The sequence below is a fragment of the Labrus bergylta genome, chromosome 24 (genome assembly GCF_963930695.1).
Source record: "Labrus bergylta chromosome 24, fLabBer1.1, whole genome shotgun sequence".
NCBI classification, from domain to species: Eukaryota; Metazoa; Chordata; class Actinopteri; order Labriformes; family Labridae; genus Labrus; species Labrus bergylta.
In genome coordinates, this window is record NC_089218.1 from 11,390,084 (window position 1) to 11,412,500 (window position 22,417).

The window sequence follows — 22,417 nt, forward strand, 5'->3', positions numbered from 1 at the left end:
CAAACTTCAATAAAGTATAACATCCTTAAATTGCTTCTTTGTGTGACAAAGAGTCTGAACAGAAAGATCTTAAATCTCTATTATGTTCTGCAAAGACAAACAGAAAAGTGACATATTTCATCGGCTGTAACCTGCACACTATTTGATCATTTTCAGCTCCATTAAAATGAATGAAATCACATCATTATGTATCACAAAAGGTGTTAATTAATTGTCTAACAATCAAGTTAGTAAACCATTCAGTACGGCTTTGACGCCAATTGTAAAGAGCACTTTCCAGTTGGATCATTATATTCATTATTATTGGATTTAATGATAAGTAATTGGGTACTTATTGGATTATAAAAACAATACATATATGTGACAAACTACATGGTATTCCATCCAGCGGTAATCTCATTCAGTACTGCAGAAGTCAACATGCTGGTGCATCAAGGTCAGTCAGGGTTCACCCTCCTAGGAACATGAATGTCTGAACAATAATTGTCCTTGGTTAACAAATTGATTTGTGAAGATTTGACCAGCTTGATGCACTAAAGGGAAGGACGGGGGGGTTACCAACGACTGTATACTTAATACTATGGAGATATCATAGAAGTCAGTTCAGCTATGAAGAGCTGCAGCTAATAATGAAATCCTAAAAATAAAAAAAAAACAATCTCAAACACAAAGACTCTCGCCCTGCCATGGAGGTGACGAGGGAGAAAGGAAACACCCCGTCAAGGTCAGCATGGAGCCCTGTCACCGTCCCCCTGCTAACAGGCGAAGAGCAGTGCGCTGTGGGTAATTGAGGAGAACTTCCTGCCCTTGGTTTTGAGTGGCAGGTCTCGGGCTGTGGTGCGAAGTCAGTCACCTGATCGGTGCTTATATACACCGGGCTGTCAGTTTTTGCTGCAGCGAGATCGCAGTTTGGCTTTAACAAACCCGTCACACACAGAAAGATAGTATGACAAACACAGTGAATATCCTGCACTCAGAGGAAGCAGCTGATGAGGAATCACTTTGTAAACCAGCTTCTGAAACAAATGCATTCCTTCTTTTGTATTATCAATACACTTTGGTAGCCTTGCTACAAGTCTCGCTAACTAAGAAGTTAATTAAAACATTTTTCCAATACATTTCCCTCATTGTGGAAAGATGCCTGTGTTCGGCATTAGCATAATTCTTCTGACACTGGAAAAGCTCTGCCATTTGGAATGCATTACACCCCCCTGTCATCACGCTAATCAGCATAATATGAATTATTGCTATCATTACAGTGGGTGGCCGAGAAAAAACAACAGGTCTTAATTATTCAACAACGAGGACTAATAAAGGGAAAGCAAATGCACCTTTAGTTTCTGCTGCTAACAATCATTAGAGTTAGTATGTCGCTTTCCTCCGACAGAACTCGACTGTTTTCTCTGTTGTGGAAATCATCGCTAAGATTGTGATGAGTGATGAGCTTGTTTTTTGCCCTCAGTATACTCTCTGTGTTGTTTTTCTTTGAGTGCTCCGTGCGGAAAATTACCATAAGAGCCCAGTAAAAATGTGTCTTTCAACTTTCTTCTTTCTTTTTTTTTTTTTTTGGGGGGGGGGGGAGGTTTTATTTGAAGTGTGTAATTGTTATTGTTTCTGTGTGAAATTAAAAGGATGATTTGGGAGGGTAATTTTGCTAAACTTTCTTTTTAAGTCGTGTTTAGGTGCCAGATGTGTAGTTAATGTGGGTTATATTATTAAAACACTTCCACATTTTCTAAATAATGACTTGTCAGCGAGGCCTGAAAGTTTTTGATTACTTTGTATTATGTTCTGGTTTACCACCTATGAATATATAGATGGAGACCTCCTCTGTTGGAAGACCAACACAATATTACACCTATTTAGCTACAAAAGCAAAATTCCTGTCCCATTACTGTCTCTCTAGGCAGCAGGGTTGATTACCTTTAAAGTCACATATTGGACTCTGATCCATCCTGTAATCCTGTTTCAATTGGGCTTCCTTTTACTTATTTCAAAAGGATAGAAAATTCAGTTATATTCTTTTTTTATGTGAACTTCGAACATGAATTACACCGGAGTATAATAACTCCAGGTTGGTGAGGTCAAACTCATTATAGTAGACTTTCCTTGAGAGATAAAGGCTTTAGCTGAATCCGCAAATCCTCTGGTACTGCAGGGTCTCTCTGACCTTTCAGAGCGAGTTGCCAATCAAATTTCAGCCCCGTCTTAATGGAGACATGGTGATTACAGAAGACATGATTCACGGCTATTAAAGGCCGTCCTTCAAAGAAAATTATCAAAATGAGTGAAAATGGCTAAGAATGGATGTCTTCCACGTAACAGTGGAAATACTGTAAGGATTTCATTAGGGGTTTGTACGGATCACAGTTCCTCTCTAGTGATGATCTAATCGACATATATCTCCACGCTGACACTCGTCTTGAGGTTGTATCGACATTCCAACAGGCCTGATTGCAGATCTGTGCTACTTACTGGATTGGGGTCTGTCACAATTCAAAGGGTGTCATTGTGAGGCCTGAAAGGTAGCAACACATACCGTCACATCCTGAGATACCTGCAGGGCGGGGGGACAAGATAATTAACTTTCAGCATGAAAGCGTCCCTAAGACTTCCTGTCAGCTGCTGTTAGCGTTGTTGACTAAGTCTTAGACGACAGACAGGAGATATGGAAATTGGGTTCGATTTTTTTCTGGCTTATTTAAATGACTTTACATGGGGGGATTCATGCTATGAAGACATCCTGAGCTGCAGATCAACTCACATAACTGTTCAGTGTATTCACTGTGTCATGGGAGAATAAATTCAAGGTCACATTTCACTCCCCTGCTCACTGGATTAGGTTAGAAATTCAATTTCTAGCACATATCCAGATCATATGGGTCTTTGTAGAACCAAAGCAACACTCTTGCTTTAGAAAAGAGCTACAGCCGGCTTCACTCAAATGTTGGATTTTTCCCCTGAAGGCACGAAATATTGGTTTTCGGGTGAGACAGACTTTGAATTCTGGCTCCCCAAGAGAGGTTTTTAGCACAACCAACCAACTGGAATCCTCAGGACCTAACTCCACCTTGACCTAAGGAGCAAATTCAACGTCCCATTTTAGCTTGAACTTCCCAGCTCTGTCATTTGGTTGCCCCACTGTTACTCTCCCACCGTCAAAACCACATGTTTAGGACACTATTGGACAACAGGATGTTCCTTCTTTCTGAAGGGTAAAAGGAATTCATAGAACTGTTGTAACATTAGTAACTTTCTTTTATTTACAACCACAAAGCTTATTTTCTAAACAGCCCTCATTGAGAGAAATGACACAAACCTGTCACTCCAGAGTGTTAGTGTAATATTACATATGAACTGCTAGCCTGACATAAGCTTAGCCAGGCTTTTCCAGTTTAATAAATTACTCTAATAAATGTCAAGAATTGTGGAAAAGAATCCCACCCCTGTTCCCCAAGACTTGGAGGACTTTAAATGTTTTGTTTTGCAAGAACTACAAACCCAAAGTTACACAAATCTTCTTTTCTGTAATGTAAAAAACAGCATTTACTGACATTTTTGTCTGAAATGTATCTTCAATCCATAACTTTTTTGTTGCACTACTGCTAGATCTAGTGTCTGAATATGATAAGTGTGCTGTAGGGATGTTATAAATCATCCACAAAAACAGCGACAGTTTGTTTTACTGCTCAGGTTGCATTTCCACTTCTGGTACTCTTATTTGCAAGGTCACAATTTTTTCCATTCTTCCCAATCTCCACACTGCAGACAGCTCCTTGGTGTATTTATGTTCGGGGGAGGTTTTCAGCAGGTCTAGAGGACAGAATTATTGCAATTTGTTTGGAAAGAGGTGAACAACACTTCACATCAGACAAGGACCTGGATCAATAGAGAGTCTAATGAAGTCACTACAATTTATGAACTCAGAAAAGGTGGCTTTAGTGGTCAGCTACTCTTTAAATCTGTATTGATTTAAAGTCTTCCCAATATTTTCAGTTTGCCTGGTAATCAACATGCAGAAATCTGAATATGCTTTGATCATGTACAGCGTCTGTTCCTTTAAGAGCCTTGTTTTATGAATGGTGCATTAAGAAATACTTGTGCCTTTTTATTTTAATGGAGGTGACCTAGATCTAATTGGCCATGGCCTGGATCTTGATTATTCTAATTATGCACCTGCAGCACACAACACAGAGTATTCTTGTCGTAATATGAGGCCGGTCTGAGTGTTTTTAACATAACTATGGACTTAATTGGCTGACCTTTACAAAGCACATGGCATCATTAAAGCCCTAATGAAGAGCCCCATTACAGTCTGAGATCCTGTCAATTATGTCCTTAAACACAAAGATTTAGGAGCCTCGAAAATCAGCAATCGTCTGAGGCAAATGTCGACCTGAGGAATGAAAGATTACCGTACGGAAACAGTGGTCTCACAGGTGTTGAATCTTAACGCAATTACATGACTGGGAATTTAATGTGTGGTTTTACACATTTTGACTGACAGTCTACATTCTTTCTCAAAGTAGCGTCAATTAGTGAGTCATGTTAGGTTGTTTAAAACAGTCGGATGGTGTAGAAAAGTAGGAACAAGTACATGTTGGAGGAATATTTGTCTCTTCTTCTACTTCTATTTCCAGCTGAATAAATGTCATAAAATGTCTAATTTTTGCTCACGTTTCCATTTTCTATACAGTGAATGGTAAAGGCTGCACTCTTTGGCCTTTTGTCTATTTTGAGCCATAGAAAATCAAGACAATCACAAACTACAATATGTCCACCTCCATCCTTCTTCAGAGAGAGAGAGAGCAGCTGCAGTCACCAGGGAGAAATAGGTCACATCTCCCTGGATGGCCTCTGTAACCTACAGTTCATTATCACCACGTTTAATGAGTGAGATCCTCTCCACCTATTCTTCAGCATGAAAGTGTGTCATCTTGATTGTGCTACACACATTGTCTTTGTGGATGATTAACTGATTGTCTGTGTAGAAGAATGTAAGAAAAAATATGACACCTTGATTTGAGTTATAATTATTGTTGCACTGCGGGCCAATCGTGTAATTTTGAAGGCAGCTTGCAGCTGTCAGGAAGCATCTTTTCCTCAGGTTTCGTCAAAGCGAGATCAGTGGAGTCTGACATATTGCCTTTGACACATGAATGAGCAAACAAATTATGTACACTCCTTCAAACCTGGGCTGATCAGTGTAAATTATGGAAAAACTGCACGGTAATAAATGTGAACTCCCTAAAGGGTCGGAAAACTCCAGCACATGAATTATGTCACATTCTCTTTAAATGCAATGACTGAATATTTGAATAACAGATACTAGTTGTATATGGTTACATTGCGCCAGGAGGGGCTGCAAGCTGAGCTGCTGCAGCTATGTTAGCTATTTTGTTTGTTTTTTATTTGGAGCTGAATTTTCCATTAATGTCTCCTCCACTGTTGTAACTTAAAATTGGTAAAAAAATTAATGTAAATTAACGAGAAATAAACGTCTATTCAGCTGGACTTTGGGTTCTGCAAGCTGAGCTGCAACATGTAAGCGCCTTTCTCTGATAACTAGAGGACAAGACGTCAAACCCTTCATCTTATTCATTATATAGTTAAGAACGACATCGCCAGTATGTGTACAGCCCTAGTACACATACTGGCTGAAAACACATTCCAACAATAATGAAAAATACCACGAGAATTCATGAACACGAGAAACATCAACATTGAAAACAGCCTTAAAAGCCAGTAATAACACCAACACATCCTATTTCTTTTGACATAGTAATTGTAAAGCCTTTTTTACCTATAGTGCTGCCAACAGGTAATAAATCTGATTTTTTTTTTTTCAATCTTAGAATCTACTCAGGATTTCAATTGTTAAGCTTTGGTCACATATAAGCAGGATGACACTTAAAAGCTGCTCAGGCTGAAATAAATGCTGCATCTCTTCCATTTTCCTTTGTGGTTTACAAAAGACTTGCTGAATCGCCACAAAACTACAGTCATTATTAAAGTACTGCACAGAACACGCATGAAAAAGTAATGCTTTCAGCTGGGGGGGTCATATATGTGTACACTGTACATATATGCCTGTTGTATTACAAATTCATAAAGCTTTCAAGGAGAGTGCTTAGAAAATAAATTATAAGAGGAATGTTGTAGCGACAAGCTGAGGCCAGAAACTGTTGAGAGAATATCCAGAGAAAGAGCTACAGGTAAGAGGATTACTTTCTCCTCTTTGGTTTGTTATAGCCTCCATGTATCCTCATCGCCATTGAGTTTTCATTGAAAGCCTCCACCACACCCTGCCGCTGTCAAATGAAAAAGAGAGACAGGCCCTTGATGAGTCCACCTTTGATCTCGCTGAGGCGCCTTTGCTCCTCCTCCCTCCTTTCTCCCATCATCCTCCCTGTCCGCTCTACTGCAGAGCTGTCAAGAGTCCGCCCGACCTCATCTCGGGGCTCTTTCATCCTCACGCCCATCGCTTCTTAGAAGGCGGCTCGAGTCCCAGAAGGACCTCGCTGCCACCCAAAGTCTAGCCACCATCAACAAGCCACTACCTCCCTCCCATCAGGCCTTGGGGTAATCAGGGTTTTCTTTCATTAGTTAGCATAGAGGGCTCCTTCCACACTTCTAACGGCTAACTGTTGCATTAGCTGCCATGATTGATGCCAAGCACTGGTGGTGTTACACATAACAAATAGGTTAACACATTATTATTCTGCTTCTCTGTTTACTTATTGAACTGTCAGTGCCGAAACTGCCAATCTATTCAGACCCGGGGGGAAGTATTTCTATCAGCCTTTGATTCGTTCCTGTTATTTACACTTTGCACTCGCAGCTCCTTGTTTACCATCATGTCATTCGTCTTGGAGCAATATTTCACTTTAGAGAAACAGTCGAACATGAAGCTAACTAGCATGAGTCGTCTCTCCAGCGCCCATGTTTGTGATAGTCCCATAAAGAGACCAAGCAATGAACCGAGCCCCACTTCAGTCCCTTGTGCTATTACACATTCAATTAAATTTGTAGTCTCCTCGCTGGTGACAGTGATGAATATGCAGGCTGTTAATTTCTTTGTGACACAGGCTCCCAAGAAGGAGACATCGGGGGTTGACAAAGCGTGCGAGTTGATTGGATGCCTCATCGCCTCAGGGCAAGCTGGTGGAGGTTAATGTTGCGAGCAAGGGCGAGGTTTTTTCTGAATAAGCCATTCCTGAACATCAGAGACGACCACACATGATATCATTTGAGGAAAATCACACACATGAGGGATAGATGCCCCCCAAGAAAGATGGCTGACAGTACAAGAGATGCTATTATCGACAGAATAGAATCTGAAGCGCAAGGACAATTGTGACACAGCTGAAGTAAGAAAACAACTGGTAGCTCCTCCTTCAGCCGGGAAGTTTAATTGACAAATATGTTACAATAGGAAAAAGGAGAATTTCACACTAGGGTTGAGAATGAGCTGTTTAGAACATAACAGTTTTAAAGTGCCGGAAAATATTATAACGAGGGATATGCACGTTTGGTCGACTAAATGGTAAAGTTTCAATACCCTCACTAGTCTGCAAATTTATGAGTTAGTTAAATAAATTAATTATATCTTGGCCCACAATGCCCGTCAAATGTTGTGCTCAATCTGTAACACAGGCACTCGTCAATACTGGCTGTAGCGTTTTGCAGTATGTACCGGTAGGTCATGTCAGGTTAAAATGGTATATCGACGGGAGCAACTGTGACCACATTTAGCCCGGGCATGTGGGTTTGAAGATGCAGGAAGGACTGAAGCCAATTTTGACTGTTTTCAATGTGTTTTCTTACCTTTAGATAAGTCGGTTAGTTATTATATTATCCATATTTAGTCTGAAGTCAAAAAAAGATTGGAGAGATTGTACTTTTCATTCAAATCTACATCACTTCTTGTTTTGCTGCTTGTAAATGTAAGTAGGACTGAGACAATTCTCTCAATAATGAATCCAAGATAAGATATTTAATAACAAAAATATCAACACTTCTCTAGTTCCTGCTTTTTAGAAAATCTTTTGGGTTTAATTGAATTTAATTGAAAAAGTGAGAATTCGATTTCATGGTATTTTATCAAACTTACAGACCAAACACTTGATTCAATGAGATAATTAATGATAAAACAATCCTTACAACAATCAGAAGATGCCATGCTTATTGTATTCTGTGCATTTCTGGGTGTAAAAACTGTATTCCTTTAGCACTGCATTAATGTCACATTGTTCAAGGGCAGCAAAGAATATCTCTTTCAAGCGGACAAAGAAAAATCCCTCACTGAAGTTATGTGCAGAGGTACAAATGTAACACTATGGTTATGTAATCCAGAGGTGTAAACAGACATAACTGTGTAATTTGTTCCTTTTGCAAAGAGCACATTTTCTCCATTAATTGTCAGTTACCCCATCATTATGTTTTTCTGAACGTATCCTTTGAACAATGTGAAATAGCTGGCCGGCTGTGACTCACACCTTGCCAGACAAAAGGAGGCAGCCAACGGTTGCCGTAGGAACCCTGGGAGCGGGGACAACAGATTGCGCGCTACATGAAAGGGATTTGTTTGCACCTACTCTGAAGTTATCGCTTCTCATCTAGCAAAGCCATTACAGCTTGTGAGAAATCGATGGCTTCAAATATGTGTGAAAACTAAAGTTGTGAGCAGCTAAAAAAACTCCAGTGAGCCTGAAGTGCTTTTCACCGGACAAGCAAGAGACAGATCTTTGACCTGACAGTAAAAGTTAGGCAGCTTAAAATTGAAATGATAATAAAAGCTGGTAAGAAAACAGAGTGTTTGTGCAGGGTACCATCCTCCTGACATTTCTTATAAATGCACTTGTTCTTCTTTGATGAGAGAGAAATCAAAGGAGACTCCATTCTGTTGATTCAAAGCCCTTTTCTAGGTAGAGCAAGCGCAACCGAGGTCAGACTTCATTCATGAGGACAATTCAGCAACAAAAGCTGTTGCTAAAGCTGCATGGTAGCACTTAGCAATCAAGTGGAGAGTGTGTTACATGCATCACTCTTGATGGCACAAACTGTTGCGTTTACATTTGGCAATTTTGAAGTTTTAAGCTCCTACTGTGATCACTCTCCAAACCCACTTTTCACCTTACATTTTCAGGATATGGTCATGGACTGTATACAACGAGGATGTAGTGTCAGTAATGTCACCTATTTGTTTCTCAAGAGGCAGTATGAAGCCAATTAACGGTGGTTGCCATATTGGCTGACTCAAACTAACATTGGTCTAATCTAGAAGCAGGCAGAAAGTTGGAGGTGAGGCCGGCCGATTGAACGTCGTGATTGATTCAACATAACCATCTTACTCATCTGGCTTGTCATCTAGCTTCTGAAAGAACGACAACACGAACCGATACTTAGAGCATCTAGAATTCTGCTCATGAAACAGAAAGCTCGATCAGAATAACTTTAGATTTAAAATAGTACTACCTAACATAGTCCTGGACTGCCTCAAGTTGGATCTTCCCTTTCTTCCTTATAGGTTTCTTAAGAGGCAGGTACACATATTTACAGCCATAGAATGGTTATAAACAATCTTTTTGTTTGCCATGAAAGGCTGTCAAGGAGTAAAAAAAAAGGCCTTCAAACGCACCATCGAAAAGTACACTTCTCTTATGAATTGACACCTCAAACCCGTACTCTTCTCCTCAGACATTTTATCTTGACTTCTTTGCCTGCATTGCAAGTATAACCAGTTTATCTCCCTAATTTCCCAGTCCTCTATCTCCCCCGCTCACTGTGAAAATCGATGATGGCGACAGAGTTTGAGAGGAAGAGGGCTGCCAGAACAGTGTCATCCAGAGGCGCTGATGTCACCTCCACTGTACTCTGCACCGGGATGGCTGCCAGAGTGCGACTTTTTACCGCTGAATCAGCTGGCACTCAGGATGGCAGCCTCGGAGATGTGCGCCGTGGGATGATTGTAAGTGTCATTAAGTGGTGTGGATGAGTGCTAGTCATGGTGGTGCATACATGTGTTGGCTGTACCTGGCACAGGAATCATGGGAGAAACATTCTAAAAGTAACAGGAGCAAAAATAGAGGGGAGGAGGAGATGAGAGTATGTTTTAAAAGGAGGATTCAGTGCGAGGGCATACAGGGAGCAAAACTCCAGAGACACGGAGGGTAAAAACCCTCAATGCAAGGTGAGAAATGTAGAGGCAAGAGTGGGAAGCGGAAAAGAAAGGCAAGTGAGTGAAGTCAGGCTGAGTCATTCCCCGAGGCTCATCTGAAAATGCTCTTTCGTCTTCTGTTCTCTGTCTGAGTCCACAATAACGCATTGAAAAGATCCACCGCAAGAGAAACAAAAAAATGGATTCATAAAGAGCCTCCTCGTCCATGTTGTGGTGCAGGCCTGGACAGTCTCTGTCTCCGATGCAGCTTTGAGATAAACACTGACGGCGTTGTTGGCGGAGGGCTGCTAAAGCTGTTGCTACCGGCCCTACTGTAACACACTGCACATCACAATATCCAACTTTCATGTCGCGGGATTAGGAGGATCCGTTTTCTGGATCAATAGGATTAGAGCTGTCGTTAACCCCTCTGAGACGAACGAATCACAACCTACAGAGAAAAGATGGGTTTGTACAAATAAAAAAGTCTGTTCTGGGGTGGAAGAAGGCCGTCTGCCAGTACTCTGCACACTAAAACAAACTGTTATTCCAAGCAGGAATAATCTGTTCTTGGAAGCAGACAAAAAACAAACTGCCCACGGCACAACATTACCGAAAGCACAGAGAAAAGAAAGGAAAAAGCTCTGATTGTTCAAAGAGCTCGAATAGAAAAATCACTCTCTGTAATTGGACTGCCTTTTTTCTTCTTCCTCTCTAGAGGTAGAAAAGAAGAGAGGCATGCTTGAATATGTGCACAGCGAGTACATGTCTTCTCAACTTACACAATAATTGGCTACTTTGCAGGGCATACACCAGTCAATAGCATCAGATCCACTTTGAGCTGCTTTCAGCTTATTACCTGCACTAAGGCACAGGATGTTTAATATGTCAGAGGAGCCACATACAAAAAAAGAATGAACATGTAAAAAAATTAATTCGAAAAAAGAAAAACACAATTTTGTGTGGGTGCCCTAAATCGGAAGAAAAAGTATTTCTTCTTTTTATAAATCCATAAGTTTGGTTGTTTTTCATTAAAATAAAGTAAAAGTTCAGTTCCATTTTTATTTTTTATTTTAACCCCTTTATTTCCATTTTTCCAAACTAATTTGGCTATTCCTCGAAGGGCCAAACTGTCAATCAACCTGCTGTAGGCGGGTCTCCAAGTCTAGTTGTGTTTTAATCTTTATAAAATACAGAAAATTAATGTGAGATTTAAGATTTATTTCTGGGCCTTTATTTTAGAGATAGGACAGTGGACAGAGTCAGAAATCGGGGAGAAAGAGAGTGGGGAATGACATGTGGTAAAGGAGCCACAGGCCAGATTCTAACCTGGGCTGCCCCGCCTTGAGGGCTATAGCCTCCGTACATGGGGTGCGTCCACTAACCACTAAGCTACCGGCGCCCCGCGAATGTAGAAATTTTAAGAAAAAAGGATGAATAGGAACTTCAATGAGTCCAGCTTGCAGGAAAATCACAGAAGACACTAAAATAAATAATGTGCCTGTGTTGTTCAAATGCAGAGATGAATGCATTTGACTTATTCATTACCCAGTGGAGAAGTGGTTTAGCTGTTAATTCTTAATTACTTTTGAATGCATTACCTTGTTTTTGGTACATGTGATCCATGTGTTCTATAGGTGGAAGCTCTCCTCGCACAAATAGAGATACACGGCACTGCTCTCGACCAGGTGTGTTTGCAGCACTTGATTAGTGTGCTCGTGCATCTGACTCGCTGAGCACTGCTCCCACATCAGCCCCTCACTCTCTGCAGCGGCAGCAGATGGATGCCTGGGAAATAGCCAGGGAGAGAATTAAGAACAACAGCTGTCAAATCAGTGAGCAGGAGGGGGGGAAAAAAAGAAGTAGAAGAAAAAGAATGATCCCCAGGAATTCATACAGTTGCACCTCAGCAAGGTAAAGCTGGATCGACGTTCAGCGAACGGCTTATTAGGAAATCTCATGGGAGAGGAGAAGTGATTATCCTGAACCTGTCAGCTGCAAACAGCATGTCAAAATGCCACCCAGGCATTTCCCCCTCCAGGTGGTTGATGCGTCGCTGCACCGGAAACTAAACATGTGTTCATGAGAGTGATGGCTGATGAGGGAGTCGGAGGTGTGTGTGTGTGTGTGTGTGTTGGAGGCCAAATAATACCCATAATAAAACACATTAAACATTAACTCTTACTCCAAATGAGCATGTGACAACAACTTGAGTGTGAATGACTCTCCTCATGTCTATCTGTCTGGAAAAGACATGACGTGTACGGAGCAGCTAATAACGTTTAATTTTGCTATTACCATCATAGGAAATTATTATGCACAATCCAAATAGCAGACACTTTTGTGACTGAACAAAATCCATACAGCAATCAACAGACTTTAGAGCTTTGAGATAGAGCCTATTAGACCTACAAGAGAGGTCTGTAACTACCTCACTGACAGAACTGAATCACAGACAACACAGAGAGCTAATCCAAAAAATTGGCAGTTGCTCATTTAGTTGAAGTATGCATAATCAGTGAACAGGAAGCAGTTCACGCAATCAGCCAAAAGCTGTGCAACAGAGTAATGTTGAGGTGATAAACGTCTTCAGTCTGTTGGATTATTTAGAATAAGTGAAAGTAAATCACAGCTGCTTTTACAAACGCAGTATCAACCTAACTAACAACTTCATCCTCACTGAAGTGGAAGAGTTTCACAACTTTGATAAAACAGGCCAGCTCTTATTTATGCAAGGCTTTTTTCACAGCTTTTAAATGCTAAATTAACATAATCCCATAAAGCTATGATCATATATGCCACTGGGTTAAACTTTAATTTAGCATTTAATCACGTATTCTGTTAGTGTAGAGTTTATTTTTGTACACACTTTAAAGTCTTAACAAGATCTACTTGGAATTACCACAGGGATTACACCGAGTACAAACTTTAAAAGATACTAAGTGAAGGGAAATCATTGCGATGAGACTCTAGTTGCAAATTGTTTTTCAAAACAACTGATTAGTGAGTCTGAGATGATGAACGGATACATTCAGAGAGGTCAGATTTAGTGGGTCCTTAGATATAAACCCTAAAGTTTTCAAATAACAGCCATCTACTTATTTTAATAACAATGTTGTTTAAAGGTTTATTTATAGGGGCTTTTTCTGCCTTTATTCTACAGACAGGACAGTAGATAGAGTCAGAAATCGGGGAAAAAGAGAGTTGGGAATGACATGCGGGAAAGGAGCCACAATTAGGATTCAAACCCGGGCCGCCCGCTTAGAGGACCATAGATTCTGTACACAGCGCACTCCACAATCAGACTGCAATATACATAGCGATGCAATTTTTATTCCGGATTTTGCGGAGTTCTAATATGCACATATCTCATTTTTTATTAAGTTGTTATCTCTAAGGCTTAACGCTTCAGTATTGCTGCTGTAAATGATTTTTAAAAAGTACTTCTTATATGTGTTGTCCTGTGAGTAGTCTGCTTTTCCAAGAAGCCAAAGAAGGGTTTAAAGGAGCTTTTTGTGACTTCTTTCAGCTCTTATCGTGGCTGCCATCATGAATATTTCCAGGTGATTTCACTCAGTTAGGAACCTTACTTTGAGAAAAAAACACTATTTGACCAGAGCCGAGGTTTCCAGCTGTGCAGCTGTACTCAGAAATGACACCCAGAGAGGACGCCTCTTCTCTGCAGAGTTTTGAACAGCAGGTTTTTTCGCGGGTCATCGCACATAACGGTGCATCGAGATGAAATCGAGCTCTGACAAAACGACGCGACTGACAACGCAGACTGCAAGTGAAAGTGAAAATAGGGCGTTTGTGAAAAGGCCAAGTTTCAGGTCTGCTGAGTGTCTGCTCTTTCAGTTTCAAATTAGGGATGCACACGACAAGACAGCTGACAGGATGGACACAGCTCCAGTATTTTTTTGCACTCTTAAAATCAGCATGAAATGAGTTCTTAATTGGAAAATTCTCCAAGCAGATAAATGCTGGTCTTTGTATGCAAACAGACATTAAAATGGCTCTAAAAACATGGAATTTATCGTGCATTTCTGCATTTATGGCATTGTTTACTTATATAGGTCTTTTTATGCATACTAACATCCCTAAACCTGCAGAATTCGATGCTTGCATTATGATTTATGAAGCAGAAAATATGGTGTTATCTTCGGGAAATCCTCCTGGGTGCTCTCTGTCACCTTTATTATCCTCCCTCTGTAATGTAATCTCTCTGAAGCTGTCGCCAATTTTTCATTTTGATGAAGTGACAGCCAGGTTCGACTCTTTTCTTCAAAGTTTCAATTTTTCAGGAGAGGGTAGCAATGAGCGTGGTTAATCTTGAAAAAAAGTGCTCTAATGATGCAAATGCAATGACTGAAAAGTTAGGTACAAGCCAAAACAATATCCAGAATCTGTATTTTGTAATGAGTGGCAGAGGACATATTTCCACTGGAATTGTGTGTCGGCTGAATGCATGAAACAAATGTGAAAGGAAAGTGATTGTTTCTGTGTTGTGTGTGAGGTGGTTTTGTATGCAGGCTTTGGCCGGCGGTTGAGGGGACTGATTAGCAGCAACATCTTGTGCCAAGCTACTTCTTAGCTGCACTGATTTCACCGAGCTATCTGTATTCATTTATGCATGGAGCGACTGTGGAGGATGAGTGGTGAGCAAAACAGAATATTTTTCTTCATAGCGTGTCTGTTTCTCGCTCTGTATTCTCTCCTCGCCGCTGCTATCTGTGCCGTCTTCATTCTCTTTGCTGTTTCAGTTCAATGCTGTGAGAAATAACATTTAGGTTCTCATTTTGTCCTTCTTTTGTGCAGGATTCTGGACTAGAAGGACTACATTGTCATTTCTGCTTCTTCTTTTTTTTGTGCTACTATGCAGCCACCCACAGCTCAGGAAGAGTCTCCCTGTGAATAATAACTAAATGACTCTGAGAGGGGAACAAAATGCCGTGCATTACTCGTCATCATCAGGCTTTCAGAGCCCTTCTCTCTCAATTATGGGACTCATTTTCGAGGTTGGGTTCGAAAAGGGGGAAAACAAAACACTGACATGCTGTAAATGCCCTCAGAGCTGCTAGTTGGCGAAACAACTTTTTAGACTCGCAGCCACTTAAATCAGGCTGGTTTGAGGAGGAAATGTAATTGCAATTTCTCCAAACAATGTCGACGATTACTAAAAATCCAGGCCAGTAAGATAACATATAAGGAGCCATGCAGTCTATAATCAAAACAAAACCAAGCATCCTGCATTAATAGCAGCAGACTTCAAACAGATATGATACTATTTGATTCCATACATTATACGACAGGATAGGATAGGATATATGGTAAGTGATACACTACCATAGCATACCATATAAGCAATACGATACATGATTACGGCCTCTGACAACAATGCTATCACTATAAGGCGATTCTGTGAAAAACTGATGTATTACAAGACAATCATATGATGATACAACACAAGATCTGATTAACTGAAGAAAATAAATGCTCTGAAAAACATCAAGTGACGATTCATGTTTTATTCAGTGTCATCAGTTTCACCTCCACTAACTTCTTTCCACCACTTTCTGACATTATCCTGCAGACTTCATCTTCTCTTATCCCACTGTCAACTTCATCTTTGGCCGGTTTACTTCCATTCACATTATCCCCATTCATGTCATAAGTGCCACCCTGAAGGGTTATGAAGTAGTGAAGCCGTGAAATTAACAGCGAAACTTGTTTCGAGAAGAAGTCCAATTGTCCACTCATGACAGGTATTACCCACAGCTCTAAATCAGATGCAAACTCCATACATTCACAGGAAAAAAAACCTGAAATAGGCTGCTTTAATGTGCCACCAACGTTTTGATACCTGACTGACGACCCATCACAAGATTGTTGACAGCTCTGTAGCTGCTTACGCTAACGTAAGTTGCACAGACTGACAGGACGAGCTGCTTCACAGCCTTGAATCCTGGAGGTCTCACATCACAGCGTCTGACAACTCTGCGTGCCAGTCGTCTGTCATCGCACTCCAAAACTAACAAGCTACCTGCTAGCTAACTGTCTGAAGTCGACATGAGGTGATCTGCAGGAGTCTTTGTGTGGAAACATGCTCGTCACTCTGTTGAATCCTTTAGTGAAGGAAGACTCTTTGCACACATTAGAAATGATGGAGTGATGCGTCTTCCCCCCAAAAAAAAGTCATCTCTTGGCAACATAAATATACAGGTTCCACTGCCCGTTTGAGCAAGGCCTTTACACCCTCTCTAGCTCATGTGTTCTGCCTTTCTTCAGCCGCATAAAGGCCAGGAGAAAATAATACTAATAAAAGAAAGAATATGTCTACTTTGGCTGTAGCTAGCTTGAGCATACTCGCTGGGGATTTTGAAGGCAGCAGCAATTTCCGTCCACCTTTCTTCACTCCTTACTCTATTGTGGTACAAAGGGGAGGACATGTCAAGTGGCATTCTTGCTTTCTCCACAATCCCTGCAGTTTCACCAGTCTGCTCCAAAAGTTGTAGTTGGACATTTCCACCAGGTGCATGATAGGAATAGTCTAGAAAAAGGAATCTAGTTGAAGTCTCGCAGTCAGTGGCCCTGCAAGATCCCAAGACTGTGCACAATCTTAGTCTGTGACTTAAGACTCTGTGAGTTGCCGACACATTTTCTTTAGATGTGAGAGGGTGTTGGACGTCTTTCTAAAATTTGTTCAAAGTCTTCAAGTGTATGGAAGTAAACTAAAACTATTTCTTGCTGCTTGACAAACTTTTTCATCTTCTTAAATTATGTCTTTTGAAATGTTGCCCTACGTACGGGCAGCTTTGACCTTCTCTTCCTTTTCTTCTGCAGGGTTTCCACAGATGAGAAACCCCGTGAAGTCAATAAGGGAACCTGCTTTTCTCTGTAGCTGTAGAAAAAAAAAAAGCCCTGGCACTTTTCTTACTGCATGCTCACTGCCACGTTTGTTAACACGGAGGCATTAGCAGCTGAATCTGTCGCTAAACGTGGATCTGAAATATAAACAAACATGCACATCTATTCAAACGGAGAAATTCATAACACAACAGAAGAGCAGCAGCACTGGCAGCTAAAAGGCACAGCAGCAACACCTTGGCATCATTTCAAACTCCCAGCGACAAATATATTGCAGAGATATTACTCTGAAGATTAGCATTTCACTCCTGGTGATTTGTAGTGAATATTTAATAAATACAAGATTTCATGAAAAATACCTGCGGGGCACAAAGCCTCCAAACTGAAATATTACTCGTCTTTTTAGCATTTCTGTGATCAATATTCATCACACTGCACATGCTGCTTCTCTGCCTCTGATATTACCATGTAATCTAGATAATGTACATTTCTGTCAAAATAAGAGGCTAATTTAAATCCCTCCAGTCCAAAACACCACATAGAGTCCAGCTGTTAATGCTGCTGTAGTAAATCCACTGCCCTGCCTCGTCCAAGCAGCAGTGTAGAAAGATGTGTGTGGTTCAGAGGGGTAAGCCAAGTGTCCCATTGGCCTCATTAAGCAACTAAATAATGATGACAGTAATGACAGTAACTGTAGAAGTTAGCTGAATGGGAAAGACTACTGACCAATTAAAGGCAACACCTGAATACTTGAGAAGCCGTACAGGACACACAAGTGTCACTGGCTGCAGCAATCTCCACTGTCATCATGAAAACATCAAATAAAGGAAAAAATTGGCAATAACGCCATTTAACGCTCCAGTAGACTTCTGCAGACTGCGACAATCAGTGCGAAAGAGAATGGAAGCAATATCAAGTTGTGTCGCAACAGCCTGGCGTAATGTTGAGGGAATGCACTTGAGGAATACCGCGCAAGAAAGGTTACAGAAAGGATAAGTCAAGCAGTCAATACATCAATCTTGAGGAAATTCATTTATACCCTACACTAGGTGTTCACAGAGCACTAACACAATCAGAAATTATTCATATTTGATAAGATGAAATCAGTCAGCTTTTGGCTAGATTTACTTTCAAAATCTATTTGTGTAATTCATGAACTACACTTTAAGTGGCTCACTGATTACTTGTTGATAGTTTCATTAAAAAATCCAGTTATTGCTTTAACTCTTGCAGCCTTGCACACACCATAACTCAGAAACACCTACAACATGGTCAATACAACGCTCTATTTTGGAATTAATATGCAAAATAAACATCCCAACAACAGATGGAGACAGCACTGACTCATACCAAGCAGCCAATTTACCAGGCAGACATGTCCACTATTTCCCATGATGCAAATGAGTCCTTGGATATCTAAGGACCCAGTTGGATAGCAGCTGACAGTCTGCGTCATTAATGTGTGTGTGTGTGTGTGTGTGTGTGTGTGTGTGTCACTGCGGCCCATCAGCAGGAAATCAGTAAATTGTGTTACAGTCTGTCTTCAGGCTAACAAAGGGCTCATGTAGCGTAATGGATGCTGGCTCCCACATAACTGTAGTTTATTGATAAAGTTATTGATTAAAATGAAGCAGCAGATCTATAATTTTGTGTTTTGTTAGTCCTTGGCTTTGATACTGTTGTTTTCATGAGGAAAATATAATGTTTATAACACAATGTCTCAATGATCGACTGCTGGCTTTGTGCACCCACAGGGAGATATCAAAAGCAACAGCACTAACAGTCTCGGGCTTTGTTTCCATAACTGAATACAATAAGACGCCAGCTTCAAACTATGCATCCAAATGGAGCCACAAACAGCACATGGGCCATTAAAGAGTGAGCAGTAATAGCAGCGTCTCCCTGGTACACCAGCGTCTTTTGATTTATGTTTGGGCTGAACTCCTCACTGTACGACGTAGCAGCCGTGCTGATGCGTCCCCCGAGACGCATCGCAATAAAATGAACTGCCATTGTTTTCCTGCAGAACCGAACAAATTGCCTCATCAAAGCAACAACATGGGTCCTCCACCTCTCGCCGTTAATCAGTGGGAGAGACGGAGGCGCCATGAAATTCTTTTACATTTCCTGGAGTTAAGAAGAGCATCAGGCTGACAAGTGTTGCTGTTTCCATGTTTTCAAAACTGAGGCGGATACATCTGATTCTTTTTTTTCTCGCCATGAATGTCTCCATCCAGTTTTTAGCCACATGATGGAGATTTTGTTCCAGCCTCTGAGTGACAGCAGGGGACCCTCTAACGGTGTTAATCCCTGACCTGCGAGTCAAAGACAAAGACACCCAGCTAAGTGTCTCGCATTAGACACGCCGTTGTTTCAAATGACATTCCCTGATGGAAATCTCTCCGCTGCTTTCACCCTAAATATGGAACCGATCCATAAATGAACAACGCCACTTTGGGAATAAATTAGACGTGCTGCAGGCTGAATGCTAATAACCGTGTTAACCTTTGCTAACAAAGTTCTTTTGACATTCACTTGTTCAAAGAAGGAGCGGGAGAAAGGGGGCCTGCTGTAATTTTCAACCAACTGTTCATTTAATAATTTCCCAACCTTGTGTTCACACTTTTTCTTTTCTAATTGGGATGAGAGCTGTGAGGATGAAACACTTGAATTTCATTAAATTACCAAAGATGGATTTAATTCCGCACGCCTATGTGCAGCATGATTGGGCTATTTTTTGTCCAGGCATGTGTGAGATCTTGAATTAATTGCGCCTTTGTGTGAAGAGGAAGGGTACCTTTATTATTATTTTTTGTGTTGATGAGCTGGAATCTTGAGTGTAAAATGCATGCTGCAAAAAACGTACTGAGATTAGCGCTGATCAATAGTTTACAGGCACGCATGCTTCAGCTACAGCAGAGAGGGTTTGTGTAAAGTGAGAGTAATGCAAAGAGTCTGTGACACAAAAGGATTTGAGCTCTGCTGCTCTTATACAACAGAGAATAAAACAAGCTATTTCCCCGAGTTCAGACCTGAGGGGCCAGTTAACCTAAACACACAACATTCAGACGGGCAGCAAATGAAACTTTCTGTGAGGCAGAGTACTCACAGCTTTTTCCATTTAGCCTCACAATGACTGAAATTTCATCAAGTTCCATAGTGCCTCAGAGTAAATAAATCCACCTCAATCTGAAAGCGGCGTATTCTCAGGAAGAACTCACCGCATCTTTTTAAGTCGACTTTTTCGACATACAGACGTGAATTGTCTGAGATCTTATTTTGCGTTGCCAATCTCATGCTGGGACTGAACGGGGTGAGCAACCTCTCTCTCTTAAATATACCCGGGGCTTATTCATAAGCTCCTTTACATCAGAAGTGATTTGCAGTTTTGAACCTACTAACCATCTCTGCACATGTACTGATTCAGCACTCTTAACAAGTGAGCCTACATCCGGACAAGAAGCCTTGCTGTTCTTCCTGCCATATGTAAGATAGCTCGGAAGTCACTCACTCAGTTATCAAGGTTTTAAACGAGACTGAATCGCAAAATCATTCGGAAAAATGAAAAAGAACGGGCAAATAAAGTTAGTTCATGTTTAAATCTCATTAAAAGTAAGGATTATTATTGCAACTCAAATGTAATACATATAATATAAGAGCTTTTTTTTTTATCGAGGGAGTTAAATGTAGTAATTAAAAAAGATTTACTCACAGCAACAACCATTTGATATGTAATTTCAGCCCTGTCTTACTTGATACATCGCTGTTTGAGTAAAAAGAAAGATGAAAATAGCCTTGGATAAGAGTTGGGGGTTGATTTACGCTATCATTGTCCACTACAGATGGCGTCGGTTATCACAAAGGGACCTTCGACCATTGTAACATCACTTTATAGTATAACGCCAGCCTCAGTTCAATACTCCGGACTTTGAACTATCTCCTGTGATGCTAAGCTAAAATAACATTTTGGACACGCTTACTTTAAAAACCTGCGTACAGTGTTTCTGTTTGCATGCAGATAATTTGAATACATCATGCTCGGATGGAGACTTGTTGCCATCGTCATGACAAAGCATATTCTGAGGCTTAAGCTATGGTGGCAGTCGTACTGCTGTGATAAGCCAATTCCAATGTGCAGAGCTTACAGAGCACCACATTGTTCTGTCCCATTGTAAAATACTCCCACACTTCAAAGGAAAATGGGTGAAAGTTATTAAGCTGCAGCTTGTGTCCAGGGGAGCCCATGCTTTGACTGGGCAAAGCCGTCTTACTGTAGTGCAATGCACCAATGCACGCTATTAAATTGTAAGCTTTGACGTTGAGTAGGTCAATGAGTTGCCCAAGGCATAAGAAGTGGAATAATATGTCTGGTACATTCTGTATTTAAAAAAGGGGAATAAGATCGGTTATCTTTGTTTTGAGACAATGTGAACTTTCAGTGTGCTCCAGCAGAAGAACAACTTTCTCTCCTCACATAACCCTGAACCAAAGAGGGCACAGTTGAGTGAAAGTATGTTTTCAAACTCAAGCTTCATCCTTACCAAAAAAAAAAGATTCTTTCTGTGAACCTCAGCCACTAAATCCCAGCTGCCAATCCAGCTGCAATCCCTCTCACCCTGAGAGCTTTTCACACAAAAGAGCCATTCCCACTAAACTCACTAAATCTAAAGCCTGATGTCTCCCACTGTGGGCTGTGAAGCTGCATGGTCGGGCTTGATTGCTGTCCGTTTCTCATAATTACTGTGTTACACTTGTTGCCCACAGAGCGCGGGGGTCATCATCCACTGTTGTCGGCTCACCTCTATCAGCCGAGGGTGCGGTGGAATCAGCCAGGGAGGAGGGGAACAATGGCGTTTGCATGCCGGCGCCTCACACCTCAGTAAACACAGAGAAATGTAAATGAAGAGGGCATCGCTCTGGCGTGATTAGAACAGATGTGACCTCCTGCCTCGCAGAACTCGTGGAGAGATGAAGGGGAGGCTTTGCATTGCAGACTTGGTGTAGGAGGACCGTGCGATGACTTAAAACAACATTTGCATTTTATCTGCATGTAGACTTTCCTTTATCAGTCGGCTGTGGCTGCCTTATTGAGGCGCTGTCAGATAATCTTTTTATCAATTTGAAGTTACTCTGAAAATGTCACTTCAAAAATAACCTCAGAATCCTCAAAGCGAGCAGTTCTGACACTGAGGGGTTACAAATACACTCAACAATGCTGTTTCTCAGGAAACCAATATGGCGACAAACATTAGGTGCAGCCACAATAAGCTGGGGCTTTTTATTGCTTCTGAGAGTTACAGTGTAAAGAGTATTATAAAGGCATACACAGGAGATTACGCCGCTAATCTGCTCCGACAACCACACTGTCATTGATTATTAAAGGCCCAATCTATA

The 22,417-nt window shown here is 41.0% G+C and overlaps 1 protein-coding gene across 4 annotated transcripts in view; it reads right to left on the minus strand.

Annotated features, from left to right (window-relative positions):
* LOC109992367 (beta-1,3-galactosyltransferase 1-like) overlaps positions 1-22,417 on the minus strand; it is a 94,656-nt gene that overhangs the window by 53,383 nt on the left and 18,856 nt on the right. For 2 of the 4 annotated variants that reach the window (XM_065952218.1, XM_020644927.3), the window contains one exon: positions 11,761-11,947. The exons of the other annotated variants lie outside the window; for them this stretch is intronic. The gene's annotated coding sequence lies outside the window, so the exon portion shown is untranslated. The remainder of the gene's footprint in view (positions 1-11,760; positions 11,948-22,417) is intronic. 4 annotated transcript variants of the gene reach the window in all.